This window comes from Lycorma delicatula, chromosome 2, assembly GCF_047948215.1.
Source record: "Lycorma delicatula isolate Av1 chromosome 2, ASM4794821v1, whole genome shotgun sequence".
Lineage (NCBI taxonomy): Eukaryota > Metazoa > Arthropoda > Insecta > Hemiptera > Fulgoridae > Lycorma > Lycorma delicatula.
Window position 1 is genome coordinate 7,406,590 of NC_134456.1, and position 17,294 is coordinate 7,423,883.

A 17,294-nucleotide genomic window follows, 5' to 3' on the forward strand; every position below is an offset into this window, starting at 1 on the left:
CTGTCCTTCCAATATCAAAGCGACTATTCCAGGATGCCTTAGTATGTAGCCTATAAGTCTGTCTCTTCTTTTTAAGCATTTCTTAATTGCCGATAGTTCCTTTTACTTTCTTCATCACTATCATTATTATATTTTCTACATTCATCCATCAGCTGCAATATATCGTCTGAAACCCAAGGTTTTCTACCAGTTCTCTTTATTCCGCCTAAGTTTGCTTCTGCTGATTTAAGAATTTCCTTTTTAACATTCTCCCATTCTTCTTCTACATTTACTACCTTATCTTTTTTACTCAGACCTCTTGCGATGTCCTCCTCAAAAATCTTCTTTACCTCCTCTTCCTCAAGCTTCTCTAAATTCCACCGATTCATCTGACACCTTTTCTTCAGGTTTTTAAACCCCAATCTACATTTCATTATCACCAAATTATGGTCGCTATCAATGTCTGCTCCAGGGTAAGTTTTGCAGTCGACGAGTTGATTTCTAAATCTTTACTTAACCATGATATAATCTATCTGATACCTTGCAGTATCGCCTGGCTTTTTCCAAGTGTATATTCTTCTATTATGATTTTTAAATTGGGTGTTGGCAATTACTAAATTATACTTCGTGCAAAACTCTATAAGTCGGTCCCCTCTTTCATTCCTTTTGCCCAGCCCGTATTCACCCACTTTATTTCCTTCCTTGCCTTTTCCAATGCTTGCATTCCAATCTCCAACTATTATTAAATTTTCATCTCCTTTTACGTGTTTAATTGCTTCATCAATCTCTTTGTATACACACTCTACCTCATCATCATCATGGGCGCTTGTAGGCATATAGACGTTAACAATCGTTGTCGGTTTAGGTTTTGATTTTATCCTTATTACAATATATATAAAAGGCAATGTTCGCATGTGTGTCCTCTATAAACTAAAAAACTACTGGACCTATTTACGCTCGAGAAAAATGGAAAAAAAGAAGACGGGAAAAATAAAAAAAAATTAAAAAAAGGCAAAAGAGAGAAATGGAAAACGGAAAAGGAAGAAAGTGAGAAATGGAGAAAAGGATAAAGGGAAAAGTGTAAGGTTAAATTTTGTGAAGTTCCGTAATGTTCAGTTTTTTAATGTTTTATCAAACTTTCAATTGTGTTCATATAGTTTATATATTTACTCAAACCTACTCTAATAGAGAAGCATTACCGGAATTCTCTCGGAGAACTTAAGTCAATATTTCTGGGGTTTGTTTTTTGAAAATACTTTTCAGTTTGTAAAGCGAAGAGTAATTCTGTTTAATTTTTTTTCATCAAATGTATTTTGCATATTTGATCTGTTTTATCAGGAAGTTCTATCTTTTCACTTTCATTTTCATTGAAATCTACACATTTTTTGTGCATTCTGTTTTTTTTTAACGTATTTTTATTTGAAGAATTATCATTTTACTCTTCAACTCTTCTCATTGGCAAAGTCTATTTTATATTTGCAAGTGTAATTGAACATTTACGTATTATTTTTGTTAAAAGTTTTTCTGGAAGCTGGTATTAGAATTTCATGATTTAATTTTCATCTGTAGGATTATACTTCTCTTGGTTTAAATGTTAGAAAAGAAATGATTCTCTCATTACAAATTACCTCAAGAACTGCCATTTTCACGGATGCTGTTTCTTGTTTTTTTGAACAAAAAAAAAAATGTTTAACTTTGTTGTTTGCCATGTTGTTTACGTACAACCAAAACAGTTATCGAAATACGATAACCGGAATATCTTTCAGGAATATTATTTTTGCAAGAGAAGTTGCTCTAATCGTAAGGTATATTGAATCTGGAGATTCACGTCAGAGCCTCATTTTTCAGTTACTTTTTCAGATTATCCAAGTCTTCCATATCCCGTATTCGTTACAAACGTGTGAAGCTGTAATTGATCTATTGAAATATTACATAAAATTAAACATTCCATTATTTTCTTGTATACCTTAATTTTATTATTATTTATTTTTACGGATAAAAATTATGTTCATGAGAGCAGATGGAAGTTTATAAATGTATATATAATACGACGCGTGAAAACTGGAGAAGTGTATAGAATTTAATAAGTGTAAGTTCTTCAAAGAAAGAATAATATTAAACAGAAAATAACAATTACAGAAAACATTTGTTAAAACTACACATAAAGAAAGTGAAATCAACGCGCTGAAACTACCGCGTTGAAATCAACGCGCTGAAACTAGCGCGTTGATCAGATTTCTCTCTTTGTTTTTTTCTATCTATTTTGATTACCTTCTATTTCCCGAAGATTTCTATTCTATACGTTGTGATACAGATCCCTCCCCTTGTAATGAAAACAACTGAGATTCCAGGGATCAATTTTACGACTTCATCTTTATCCCAATACGTTTTCCATTTGTACAAAAATAAAACATACTAGAAGTAGACACAACACTCATATGCAACCTACACACACAACTGTCTCAGATTACAGTTTACAATGCGTTATCTCAAGAATATTATACGTATAACATTGCTAGACAACCGTAAGCGCTCTTTAACATTGTTATATAACAAATATTGTTAGTTTCATCTATTCTATGCCGAAAACAGATGGGTAATATTTTCTCCGCTATAAAACTCCGCTTTGTTACAGTGTACACAGCATTGAGGTTATGTACTCAGTAAGTTTTTGGTTTTCTAAGAGATGTTACTTAATTTTGCTACAAAGGCATGTTATGTAATGAAATCATGGCTTTAAAATTCTCCACGGGGATTCGTAGTGATATGAAGAAAATTAATTTATTATTTTTTGCTCTGATTTAAAGTTTACGAATATAGATTCGAACATTATTCTGAGTTATGTATTTCTACACGACTGCCCAAAAAGGAGTGTAATGTTTTTAGGATGTTTGTATGTATGAATATTTGTTTGTTCCACCGTACCACCTCAACAGCCGATCCGATTTACATGTATGATCCCGCGTTGGAATCCTTACGCTTCCGGGAGTGTCGTAGGTTCTATATATATATATATATATATATATATATATATATTTAGTAGTGAAGATTTGCCGGTTGAATTAAATTAATAAACTGTGAACTGTGAGCCTCTATCACTGTGTTAGCTGGATTTGAAATGAATGATTCAGATCAATCGAATGAATAAAATTACAAAAATAATAGAAATAAATTTACGTTGAATAAAAAAAAAAAAAATATTAAAAAATTTCTACTTAATAAAAATCTCTGTTTAGTAGTAATAGGCTTCCCGTGGGGACTGCGTGTAAGGCTAAAGTGGTGAGAAGATACGAGTACCTCGTGCGAGGCTAGAACAATCATCGCCATGGACTGGTAACAAACGGGGTGCCTATGGGGCGCTGTTTTGGAAGGTGCAATAGGGTGCTTCTATAATTTTTTTTTTTTTTTTTTTTTGTCTTCAGTCATTTGACTGGTTTGATGCAGCTCTCCAAGATTCCCTATCTAGTGCTAGTCGTTTCATTTCAGTATACCCTCTACATCCTACATCCCCAACAATTAGTTTTACATACTCCAAACGTGGCCTGCCTACACAATTTTTCCCTTCTGCCTGTCCTTCCAATATTAAAGCGACTATTCCAGGATGCCTTAGTATGTGGCCTATAAGTCTGTCTCTTCTTTTAACTATATTTTTCCAAATGCTTCTTTCTTCATCTATTTGCCGCAATACCTCTTCATTTGTCACTTTATCCACCCATCTGATTTTTAACATTCTCCTATAGCACCACATTTCAAAAGCTTCTAACCTTTTCTTCTCAGATACTCCGATCGTCCAAGTTTCACTTCCATATAAAGCGACACTCCAAACATACACTTTCAAAAATCTTTTCCTGACATTTAAATTAATTTTTGATGTAAACAACTTATATTTCTTACTGAAGGCTCGTTTAGCTTGTGCTATTCGGCATTTTATATCGCTCCTGCTTCGTCCATCTTTAGTAATTCTACTTCCCAAATAACAAAATTCTTCTACCTCCATAATCTTTTCTCCTCCTATTTTCTCATTCAGCGGTCCATCTTTGTTATTTCTACTACATTTCATTACTTTTGTTTTGTTCTTGTTTATTTTCATGCGATAGTTCTTGCGTAGGACTTCATCTATGCCGTTCGTTGTTTCTTCTAAATCCTTTTTATTCTCGGCTAGAATTACTATATCATCAGCAAATCGTAGCATCTTTATCTTTTCACCTTGTACTGTTACTCCGAATCTAAATTGTTCTTTAACATCATTAACTGCTAGTTCCATGTAAAGATTAAAAAGTAACGGAGATAGAGAACATCCTTGTCGGACTCCCTTTCTTATTATGGCTTCTTTCTTATGTTCTTCAATTGCTACTGTTGCTGTTTGGTTCCTGTACATGTTAGCAATTGTTCTTCTATCTCTGTATTTGAACCCTAATTTTTTTAAAATGCTGAACATTTTATTCCAGTCTACGTTATCGAATGCCTTTTCTAGGTCTATAAACGCCAAGTATGTTGGTTTGTTTTTCTTTAATCTTCCTTCTACTATTAATCTGAGGCCTAAAATTGCTTCCCTTGTCCCTATACTTTTCCTGAAACCAAATTGGTCTTCTCCTAACACTTCCTCCACTCTCCTCTCAATTCTTCTGTATAGAATTCTAGTTAAGATTTTTGATGCATGACTAGTTAAACTAATTGTTCTGTATTCTTCACATTTATCTGCCCCTGATTTCTTTGGTATCATTACTATAACACTTTTTTTGAAGTCTGACGGAAATTCCCCTTTTTCATAAATATTACACACCAGTTTGTATAATCTATCAATCGCCTCCTCCCCTGCACTGCGCAGTAATTCTACAGGTATTCCGTCTATTCCAGGAGCCTTTCTGCCATTTAAATCTTTTAATGCTCTCTTAAATTCAGATCTCAGTATTGTTTCTCCCATTTCATCCTCCTCAACTTCCTCTTCTTCCTCTATAAAACCATTTTCTAATTCATTTCCTCCGTATAACTCTTCAATATATTCCACCCATCTATCGACTTTACCTTTCGTATTATATATAGGTGTACCATCTTTGTTTAACACATTATTAGATTTTAATTTATGTACCCCAAAATTTTCCTTAACTTTCCTGTATGCTCCGTCTATTTTACCAATATTCATTTCTCTTTCCACTTCTGAACACTTTTCTTTAATCCACTCTTCTTTCGCCAGTTTGCACTTCCTGTTAATAGCATTTCTTAATTGCCGATAGTTCCTTTTACTTTCTTCATCATTAGCATTCTTATATTTTCTACGTTCATCCATCAGCTGCAATATATCGTCTGAAACCCAAGGTTTTCTACCAGTTCTCTTTATTCCGCCTAAGTTTGCTTCTGCTGATTTAAGAATTTCTTTTTTAATATTCTCCCATTCTTCTTCTACATTTTCTATCTTATCTTTTTTACTCAGACCTCTTGCGATGTCCTCCTCAAAAATCTTCTTTACCTCCTCTTCCTCAAGCTTCTCTAAATTCCACCGATTCATCTGACACCTTTTCTTCAGGTTTTTAAACCCCAATCTACATTTCATTATCACCAAATTATGGTCGCTATCAATGTCTGCTCCAGGGTAAGTTTTGCAGTCCACGAGTTGATTTCTAAATCTTTGCTTGACCATGATATAATCTATCTGATACCTTGCAGTATCGCCTGGCTTTTTCCAAGTGTATATTCTTCTATTACGATTTTTAAATTGGGTGTTGGCAATTACTAAATTATACTTCGTGCAAAACTCTATAAGTCGGTCCCCTCTTTCATTCCTTTTGCCCAGCCCGTATTCACCCACTATATTTCCTTCCTTGCCTTTTCCAATGCTTGCATTCCAATCTCCAACTATTATTAAATTTTCATCTCCTTTTACGTGTTTAATTGCTTCATCAATCTCTTCGTATACACATTCTACCTCATCATCATCATGGGCGCTTGTAGGCATATAGACGTTAACAATCGTTGTCGGTTTAGGTTTTGAATTTATCCTTATTACAATGACTCTATCGCTATGCGTCTTGAAATACTCCACTCTCCTCCCTATTTTCTTGTTCATCACGAAACCTACTCCTGCCTGCCCATTATTTGACGCTGAGTTAATTACTCTAAAGTCACCCGACCAAAAGTCGCCTTCCTCTTCCCACCGAACCTCACTAATTCCTACTATATCCACGTTTACCCTATCCATTTCCCTTTTTAAATTCTCTAGCCTACCAACCTTTTTTAAGCTTCTAACATTCCACGCTCCGACTCGTAGAATGTTATTTTTTACTTTTCTGGTGACCCCTTCCTTAGTAGTCCCCACCCGGAGATCCGAACGGGGGACTATTTTACCTCCAGAATATTTTACCAAGGAAGGCGCCTCCATTATTGCTTTTGAAAATGCAGAGCCACATTTTCTTGGAAAAAAAAACAGCTGTAGTTTTCCATTGCTTTCAGCTGCGCAGTTTTCAGAGGACTGAGTGATGCTGATATGGCCATTTAAGTCATTGTGACTTACGCCCCTAACAACTACTGAAAGAGCTGCTGCCCTCTTTCAGGAATCATTCCTTAGTCTGGCTCTCAACAGATACCTCTCCGATATGGTTGCACCTTCGGTCCAGCTACTCTGTATCCCTGAGCACTCAAGCCCCCTCACCAACGGCAAGGTCTCATGATTCATAGAGGAGGCACTATAAAGTATTAAATAATAAAAACAATTATAAAAATTTAAAAAAACTCGACTACCAAGAAATAAAAAATAATTTGAACTAAAAAAAAAAAAATAAGGTATGGAAATAAAGGACTAAACATTGTTTTAAGTATTTAATTAAATAAAATAACGGGTAACCAATCAACTTTTAGACAGTTTTTATTTGTTTAAACATATTTTTCTAGAAATAACAGCCAATTAAGGTTTAAGTTCTCACTAGGTCTTACATCGATAAGAAAATTTTGTCTTTCAACGAACATTTCTAAATGCTATCGAAGGGGCCCTTTAATATAGAATAATTGCTATTCAGAGCTCTTTAATACAGGACAATTACTGCTCACAGCCCCCCCGACTGCATTTAAATATTTTCGTTGGACAAAATTTTATTATCACTGTAAGACCTGGTGAAAACTTAAATCATTTGACAACCTTAAATGCCTGCTATTTCTACAACATGAAAAATATATTTAAACAAATTAAAACTGTCTGTAAGTTGATTGGCCACCCATTATTTTATTTAATTAAATACTGCATAACGATGTTTGGTTCTTTATTTTCATACCTTGTTTTTTTCAGTTGAATTTATTTATTTTTTTAAATATTTTAGCGATCCTGCTTTTTAATTGTTACAATTGTTTTTATTATTATAAATAACAAAAATTAAAGTGTAATTCAACATGAGACAATACAATTCAGCATCTATAAAAAAAACCTTTTGTCTGAATATAACGGACAATGATTAATGTGCTTTTTTATTTAGCGATGAATTTATATATCTTTTTTTTTTTTGTCTTCAGTCATTTGACTGGTTTGATGCAGCTCTCCAAGATTCCCTATCTAGTGCTAGTCGTTTCATTTCAGTATACCCTCTACATCCTACATCCCCAACAATTTGTTTTACATACTCCAAACGTGGCCTGCCTACACAATTTTTCCCTTCTACCTGTCCTTCCAATATTAAAGCGACTATTCCAGGATGCCTTAGTATGTGGCCTATAAGTCTGTCTCTTCTTTTAACTATATTTTTCCAAATGCTTCTTTCGTCATCTATTTGCCGCAATACCTCTTCATTTGTCACTTTATCCACCCATCTGATTTTTAACATTCTCCTATAGCACCGCATTTCAAAAGCTTCTAATCTTTTCTTCTCAGATACTCCGATCGTCCAAGCTTCAATTCCATATAAAGCGACACTCCAAACGTATACTTTCAAAAATCTTTTCCTGACATTTAAATTAATTTTTGATGTAAACAAATTATATTTCTTACTGAAGGCTCGTTTCGCTTGTGCTATTCGGCATTTTATATCGCTCCTGCTTCGTCCATCTTTAGTAATTTTACATCTTTGTTATTTCTACTACATTTCATTACTTTTGTTTTGTTCTTGTTTATTTTCATGCGATAGTTCTTATATATCGTAAAATGTAATAATTTTTTTTAATGCATTTATATATACTGTGTTAAGATGAAGGACATTATTATCATATGTATATTACTTTTATTAGCCATAAAAGTTGCATACCGTCACTTCTTAGCATGTATAATAAGAGAAAAAAAAATGACATAACCATTTATAGATGTACTGTTTTTATTTATAACTTATTGCTGTCATATTGTGTAAATATACATTTTATTATATCAGTAGGTTGTAGGTTAAGTTAATAATCACGGTCACTCGGTAGATTACGTCATTCTGTATAATATTGAATGAATATTACGTTGCGTTGTTGTTTTTCGAAGAATTACAGTAATACGATATGATTTCAAGAGAAAGATACGTTAGTTATATTTTAGCTGTAGTGAGTGTAGGATCGATCTATTAACTAGCGTGGTGTGTTACATTGTATTCGTTGGAGATCGAACTTGTGACGATTGCGTTAGGCTCTGGATAAAATAAACCGAATGGTAAATTTAAGGTATTATATCTATCAAAATAACTTAATTGAAATAAAATTTATTTTACAATATTTCTACTTTCAAATCCAGTGGCGGCTTGCGTATATAGGCACTGCGGAACTGCAGCATCCCTTATTTCCACTTTATATTATCGATAACATTTAATATAATGAATCCTTTTTTCTTTAATTCTTTCTTTATATTTGTACAATATGTAATCCTTAAGCTTGATGTCAGTAGCCATCCCCCAGTTTATGAAAAAAAAATACAAAAATCTTTATGCGCTCTACAGTTCCGCGGCGTAGTGTTTGGCTGTTTTGCGCTTGCGCACATAGGAAGCTGCACGCCAGGCTGCGAGGAAGAGAGCACTGTCGCTCCCGCAGTGCCGACTCCGGCTTGCTGGTGGAAGGTAGTTATTTTTTTTTACTACGCGTGTATATGGAACGCTACTTGTTCCTTCCCTTTTCTAGTTTAGTCGGTGGAAAGAATATGAAAGCGGTTTAGTTTTTTTTTTTTTTTAATAGCGATCAGGAGACTGTGGAAAGCAAGAGCTCTACTCTTTGGTTGCCAAATCTGTCCAAAAACACGCTGGAAGGGCGAAAGAGAAAGTAATTAGTAAAATTTAATTATGTATTTGTTACTGTGTACTTAAAAATTTTAATTAAGCACCGTTGGTCTATAGTGTTTTTAAGCGGACATTTTATTAAATGATTATTTAATAATACTAAAAAATATTATCTGTATTATTTATTATTTATTTGGTTAAACCGTGTACCGTATGCTTGAATGTGTTCAAGTGTAGAATTAGATTATTGTCCTTTTTTCAGCTATTCTATTTGCTTAATTTTTTTCGGTTCTTTTATTTTACAGAAAACTTTAACCACGGCCTTGAAAAGGCCCAGAAAAAACTTTTCTGGAGCAGCACTCCCTACTAATTTTAGCTACAAACCGCCACTGTTCAAATCGATCAATATTTTACCTTAAAATTTATTTCTGACATCCCACGCGTTGTCGTTACATGGACCGGAATCTAAGCATGAAGCGTAGAACGAAATACACCTCGGAAAATTGGAGCATGAAGAACCGAGTTAAAGAAAAAATGGGAACTCAGACTGGCCAGCTTCAGCGCATTGATTTCACTGTCTTATATGTTGTTACTGTATATTTTCTGTTAAACTGATGTTTACTTTCAATAATGTGTACGAGTATTTATTAAATTTCGTAAACTTTTTGCAGTTCTCGTACACTCTTATAAATTATTACCTTCCATTCGCTCTCAAGAACAATTTTAAAAATAAATATTAATAAAAAAATTATCCAAGGAAAAATGTGAAATTTTTTTCAATAGATCAATCATATACTTTTGGAATGAACTAAAATATGACAGACTTAGATATTTTAAAATAAACAGAAAGGTATATATTTAACAAATGAATTTATTACCATCCCGGCAATAGTTATCCTACATAGCTGCTGCAACATCTACAACTATAAAGTATGGTGATCGGTCAAACTATTTTTTTTGCAAATGTCGATGCTTTATGATAACACTATCCGAAAAACACAAAAAAAAAACCGTACAAAATTTCGGAAACATGTATATACTTATGTATGTTACCTTCTATGTTGAAAAATAACTTCGTATCGTATTGAAATTTTAAATTTGGCTCAAATATTTTTATATGTAAAACATTAATGCCAATGCATTTTGAACGTAACCAGTTAAAAGAGTTCGTTTTAAAACTTAAAATTTCAATTGTTTGTGGAGACATAAGAACTTGAAATTCATTTTAAAGATAGTAGTATTTCAAGCCCATCGGACTTAAGGGTGGGGATATACTTCACTTTAAACGGGGTTCATACAGATTACTCCGCATCGTGCATCTCGATCTTCATACTTTTCTGTCCATCCAGTCACTCTCCACCATTCGTCTCTTTTCTATCACCCTCTGTACCCTTTCTCTTTACGTCTTTCTGAGTTTACCTCTATTCCTTCTTACGACAGGACAATAATGTAACACCCTTTTTGGCAACCTCTCCTCAGTCATCCGTTGAACATGTCCATACCAAACAATTGTTTTTTTTCGATTCTTTTGATTATGGAAGTCGTCCTTTTTGCCCTGTTTCTAAGTAACCGAATTCCTGATTCGGTCCAGTTTTGAAAGTCCACATACTCTTCGGAAAAAATCCATTTCCAAACCCTTCAAACGCTCCCTGTTCGCTCACCTCCCAACATTCGTAGTCATAAGTCACAATAGGTTCAATTACGTCATTGTACATCTGTTTAGTTAAGGTTTAAGCAATGAGTAAGGCGATAATAGATTTCATATTTTATTAGTTTTTTTAATAGTATTAAATAAATTTTACATCTAAGCGCGATATTTAATTAAAATGTTTCCTTATAAGGGAATTTTATAAAGCGATATTAATTTTTACTTGAGGTAAATTCGATGCTTTCACCTAATGAAATATTGCCAGAACCTTTAGAAGTACCTTGTTGAAATCGATTTCTAAACTCATTTACCAAATTCGTTTTCCTTTTTATATTTAATTATTCATCTGATCGATTTTAAATAATCAATGAAGTCATTATTGTTTAAAAACTCTTTCGCATATTTGGAATATGTCAAGGCCAAAGTTATGCAACTCTGGTTTTTTTTTTTTAAGTTTCCTTGTCATTTGATCGGTTTGAAAATGTACGCTGTTACTTTCTGTTTAGTATTTTTTTTTCCTGTTTAGCCTCCGAGAATCATTATTAGATATTACTTCAGAGGATGATATGTATGAGTAAGTGAAGTGTAGTCTTGTACAGGTCGACCGTTTCTGAGATGTGTGGTTAATTGAAACCCAACCACCAAAGAACAGTGGTATCCACGATCTAGTATTCAAATCCGTACAAAAGTAAATCCCTTTATTAGGATTTCAACGTTGGAACTCTCGACTTCGAAATCAGCTGATTTGCGAAGGTGTATTCACCACTAGACTAATCCTATGGGTTGCTAATCTTTAAATCCATTCAATCGCAACATCGTACATCCTACATCTTTCATATTTTCTAATATTTGTATTCCTTTACCGCTTTTTATCTTCTACATATCCTGTTAAATAAACCAGGATGTTTTAATTTATAACCTACCCATTTACTGTAGTTTTTTCTTTATAAGATGTGCTTTGTTTACCATAAATTTCTATTCTTTTTCTATTAGTGTTTAGACTTTTTTTCATATTTTATTAACCCATTTAATTTTCAACAAACTTCTATTACATCTCATTTCTGAGGCATCTTTTCTTTTTATCTGCTTTTCCAGTTTTGTTTTTTTTTCTGTTTAGCATCAGAAAGTAAGGTATTACTTCATAGGATGATTTGTATGAATGTAAATGAAGTGTACTCTTGTACAGTCTCAGGTCAACCACTCCTGAGATATGTGGCTAATTGAAACCCAACCACAAAAGAATAACGGTATCCACGATTTAGTATTCAAATAGAATTTGATCCTTACAACTCTCGACTTCGAAATCAACTGATATGCGATGAGTTCACTACTAGACCACCTGGTGGGTTACTTTTCCAGTTGATCATATTTTGATATCATAAGTTACTACGTTCCACACAGATATTTTTCTGAATATTTTTTTAATTTATATTTATGGTAGATTCTTTTGTGTATAAGCCAGTTTGCTTTTGATTGTTACTTTACTTAGTCTATCCTTTGTTATTTTATTAACTAAAATTATATATCTGGTTTTGTTTCCTTCCTTTGTTTTAATTATGAATGACTCATTATCCTCGTTTCTGTTCAATTTTTTTTATGTTTGTTTTTCTTTTGTCTATTTCTAAATCGATTTTTTTTTTTTTTTAGCAATAATTCACGACACTTAGATTTTCTTCTTTCTCTTATTTGAAATAAGAGAAATCTTCATGTAAATACATCAGGATATTAAATATAAAAAAAAAACTACAAGATAATTTACAGTTCAAAAGGCGTAAATGAAAATTAATTGACTATGAATTTATGTACGCATTGAATTTAATGTAAAAAAATTCAGTTTATTAATAATGTTTAATAAATATTTAAAAATCTTTCGACAAGTAATATTATATCGTTTCTGTAAAAAAATCTTTTATTTCTTTTAAAAAATTCGGCAATTTTTTAATATTTATATTAATAATATTGTATAATCCAGAAAAAAACAACATCGTAAACTATGTAAAATACATAAACATGTAAAATAAAAACTATATACAAAATAAACAAAGATATATCTTTCCTTTGTTGTACGAAATAATGGAAGTATTGTCATGGCAAAAAATTTTGGTTTTCAGATTTCAACGGAAATATTCATTTTGACACCATCCCTGAATCCATTTTGACTAGTTTCGGCGTGATATCTATATATTTTTTTAGCATAACTCAAAAACGATTAGCCGTAGGGTGTTGAAATTTTGGCTTCAGGACTGTTGTAACATTAGTTGTGCACCTCCCCTTTTGATTGCAATCGACTGGCCCAAAAGTGTCCAGAAAAGTCCAAAATCTAAAAAAAAATTGGATTTTTCTTAACTTCAGTAATAAGCCCTCATAAGATAACTTTTCAACGATATATCATAAGTGGTACTTATTTTCGTTGGTTCCACAATTATACCAAATAAAATTTTAATTGATGAAATATTTGGATCTTACAAGGAGTAGGCTCATCGGTTCGAATCAGACTTCATCTCCAATACTAGATCATGGATACCAGTGTTCTTTGGTGGTTGGGTTTCAATTAACCACACATCTCAGGAATAGTCGAACTGAGAATGTACAAGACTACACTTCATTTACACTCATACATATCATCCTCATTCATCCTTCATTTACACTCATACATATCATCCTCATTCATCCTCTGAAGTATTATCTAAACGGTAGTTACCGGAGGCTAAACAGGAAAAAGAGAGAGACTTCATCTCCAAATTTTTTTTGAACTTTTTTTAATTTAAATATATTGATTTATTAATAATTATTAATCTCTGATTATAAAAAAAAAATTACGATAAATAATAATTCAATAACAATAAAAAAAAATGAAAATATCAGAAGTTAATAATGAAATAAAATTCTATGTATTTTTCATTTAAAAAAAATGTATATGTGTAATTTAATAGGCGTACAAGGAAGTCGTGTGGTGCACAAACAGATTTTTTTAATAAGGACGCTTCTGTTCTTATAAAGGTAAGAACGGAAGCGTCTTTAGTAACTGGAAGAAGTTACTATACGGTTACTGTAAATGTTTTTAAGTATTTTATTTATTTAAAATGTATGTATGTAAAATTTGGTTAAGTTTATCGTTTGAAAAAATTTGTAGTTTTAAATAATTTTCATCGCCGATCGTCGTGAATAAAATAAGATATAAAACTTCATATCTACTTCGTGAGCACTTTATTTAATTTTGTGTGTGTGTGTGTGTGTGTGTGTGTGTGTGTGTGTGTGTTTGCGTGCTTGCGCGTTTGTTGCAAAAAATTCAGGATATCATTTAAATAGTCGGATGGGTTTTGAAGCAAGTGGGTTTGTAGAATTACGTATACAATTATTTTTATGGATAGTAATATTACTCAAGTAATTTTGCTGGTTGATATAATTACGTATTATTATTGTTAGTGGGTGTTATCATTATATACTCGAATTCTCATGTGGGTTGTTACAAATGTTGTCATGACGGCATGATGACAAGCGTTGTGTTTTAAAAAGACAGATAAGAACTCGTTAATAATTCGTTGAATTTATTTTTAGAATTTTACTATATTTTTAACGTCAATCAACATACCGGACTTATTTAAATTTTTAAACGTTTTGTAGTAACGTATTTTGTAACGTCTTTAAACGTTTTGTATATATACCTACAATCACGACCGTTCTCCCGGGGCTTTTATAACCTGCTTTTATTACACGTGAAAATAATTGACAAAGTTCATATAAACATTTGTCCTGAAATGCTTCGTTTGTGAGTTACGGCCAGTGAAAAATTTCGCTCGGATTTCAGTTACCCCGGTGAAGCGAGTCGTACTGAAATTTTTAGAACGCTAATTAAGGAGCAGAATTAATGATTTTATATGGATTTTGACCTGAAAAAATGAATAAAATAGATCCCAAAACCTTATCTGCTGTAGTTTTTGAGAAAACTGGAGTGAAAACTTATAAATTGTGGTAAAAAGCTGTTTTTTTGTTAAGTTTGATCTACAATAATTTTGTTAAGTGGGTAATAAACATAAAAAAATTTAAAGAAAACTTGTAGATAATTTAATTCTGAAAAATATTTGTAAGATAAATTGAATAAAACAAAGAAAAATTCGAATTTTATTCAGAAACAGTACATTACTACGTTTGTCAGAAAAATACTTCTTTAATGTAAACGAAAATCAAATTTTTTCTGGAGATGTGAAATACTTGTAAAAACAAAACTGTTAAAAATATCCTGAAAATTACACAACAATTGTAAAATAAAAGTAAATAAATACTAATTAGATAGTAATTTTATTAATATCAGAAATACAATAAATTATTTAAAAAGTTATTATTTCAAAGTTGGCAATAAAATAAAATAACAACAGCTGATCAACAATGCGCAATGCTGTATTTAGTGTTTAAATCATTCTGTAAGGTACCATAAGTATATCGGGTACCGTGAACTGTGTTGTTTGCGAAGGTTTTCTGTGAATTTTAGTTTGAACGTGATCGATTTTCCATTGAAATAATGCCGTACTTATTTACAACAGAGGAATACGCTGATATGGTAATCATTTTGGTTGTGTTTAATGGTAATTATATTACAGCTAACTGGTAGTACAATATGAAATACGTTTTCCGAATCGCAGGATTCCAGAACCCAAAACAATTAGCAGCACTTTTCGCAATCTTTGGGAAACAGATTCGCTACTTAGTGTTTGTACCAGCTAAGAACGATCTGTCCAATACTACCCTGTTATTGAAGAAATTATTACCGATGGAGATCAGCTCAGTCCAGGCGTCAGTAGATGACGTCTTTCCCAGCGGATCGCAGTTTCGCATTTGATGGTTTGGATGACACAAACAAAACAAGTTTTATCCTTGTCATAAACAATCGATTCAACATTTTTTGCCAGGAGACGTCCCTCTTCGCTTGGAGTAATGCAACTGGTGGAATACAAATCGACAACCCTGCAAGTATGTTTAGTTTACCGACGAGGCAAATTTCATTCGAGATGGCCTCAACAACTTAGGCAATAAGCAAACAGGCAGAAGTAAATCTTCATCAACACCGATTTAGCGTCGACATATGATGTGGTCTTCTTCATAGTAAGCGGTGTGAAACGTTCATATTACCTGGCCGCTCAACTGCGGAGGTCTACTTGCACGTTCTTCAAGAGGAATTGCCGCATTTGCTTGAAGATGTTTCTCTAGCGCCGAGACGCAAATTATACTTAAAGCATTATGGCGCGCCTCCTCACTTCTCTTCTGCCGTTTCCACTCACTTAAATTATCATTTCCCTGAGGAATAAATCGGTCTTGAAGGTCCACATTCGTGGCCATCAAGATCGCCTGATCTAACACCTTTAGATTTTAGCATCTGGGAATGTATCCAAAATATTTTATACAAAACAAAAAATACATTCTTGTAAGGAATTAATTGTCCACATTATGGATGCGGCTGACAAACTTAACCACAGCCCTGAATATACAAAAGCAGTACAGAAGCATGCCAAGAAATGTGTTGAAAATGGCTGGCTCATTTTTGAACATTTATTATATTCTGGTATGAATATTGCACTTTGGTCTAGTGAACCGTTTCTAAATTAAATTCTTAATTTTATTTGTTTTATTCAACTTATCTTACACCATTTTGTTCAGATTAAATTCTTTACATGGTTTTTTTTTAAGTTTTATGTTTTTATCACCTATTTAATAAAGTTATTGTACGTTAAACATAAAAACAGGATTTTTTACCCCAACTTATTGGATTTCACCCCATATTAATCTAAATATACTGTAAATATCGTTCTGGGACCTATTTTATTTGATTTTTGAGGTCAAAAACTATAAGAAATTCCTAATTCTGCCCCTTAATTAATGTTGTAATAATTTCAGTATGTCCTCATTTCACCAGGGTAGCTGAAAATCCGAGTGAAATTTTTCACTTGCTGTAACTCGCAAATGAAGGATTTTAGGACATATGTTTACGTGACCTTTTCCATTATTTTCACGAGTAGAGTAGGTTATGAAAGTGCTGAGAGAACTTCGTGATACACTCTGTATAATATACTTTTATACATAATATAGTATACTGGGTGAGTTAAAACCAAACCGCTATGGACTAAACGCAGTTGCAATTTATAACATTTTGTGAATCAATTGAAGAAATTAAAACGTAAATTAAATTAAATTGGTAAACTGGAAAGAATTTACAATATTTTTATAAAAGCTGTTCCAAATATGCGCTCTGTCCATGGATGCACTTTTATGGTCAAGTTATATTCAGTCATCTGACACAAAAAGCTGTTGTCGATGCTGTTGATTTCTTGTTGAATGTTCACCTTCAGTTCATCGGTAGTGAGCTTACTGAAAGGAAACATCTAAAAATATAATCCACAGAATCTCAAGGGGTTAAAGTACGCTATTTAACGCGAGTTTGTCAACATCTCAAAAGAACTGAGGAAGGTATTTTTTAACATTATACGGAGTGAAGAATTACTAATTCTTTATCT

At 32.6% G+C, this 17,294-nt stretch overlaps 1 protein-coding gene across 3 annotated transcripts in view; it reads left to right on the plus strand.

The window, feature by feature from the left end:
* SP1173 (major facilitator superfamily domain-containing protein SP1173) overlaps positions 1-17,294 on the plus strand; it is a 281,971-nt gene that overhangs the window by 203,166 nt on the left and 61,511 nt on the right. Inside the window, exon 1 of one of the 3 annotated variants that reach the window (XM_075358235.1) lies at positions 8,433-8,584. The exons of 1 other annotated variant lie outside the window; for it this stretch is intronic. The gene's annotated coding sequence lies outside the window, so the exon portion shown is untranslated. Of the gene's footprint in view, positions 1-8,432; positions 8,596-17,294 lie in introns of those variants that run through there. One more of the 3 variants, XM_075358236.1, reaches the window with a different exon arrangement.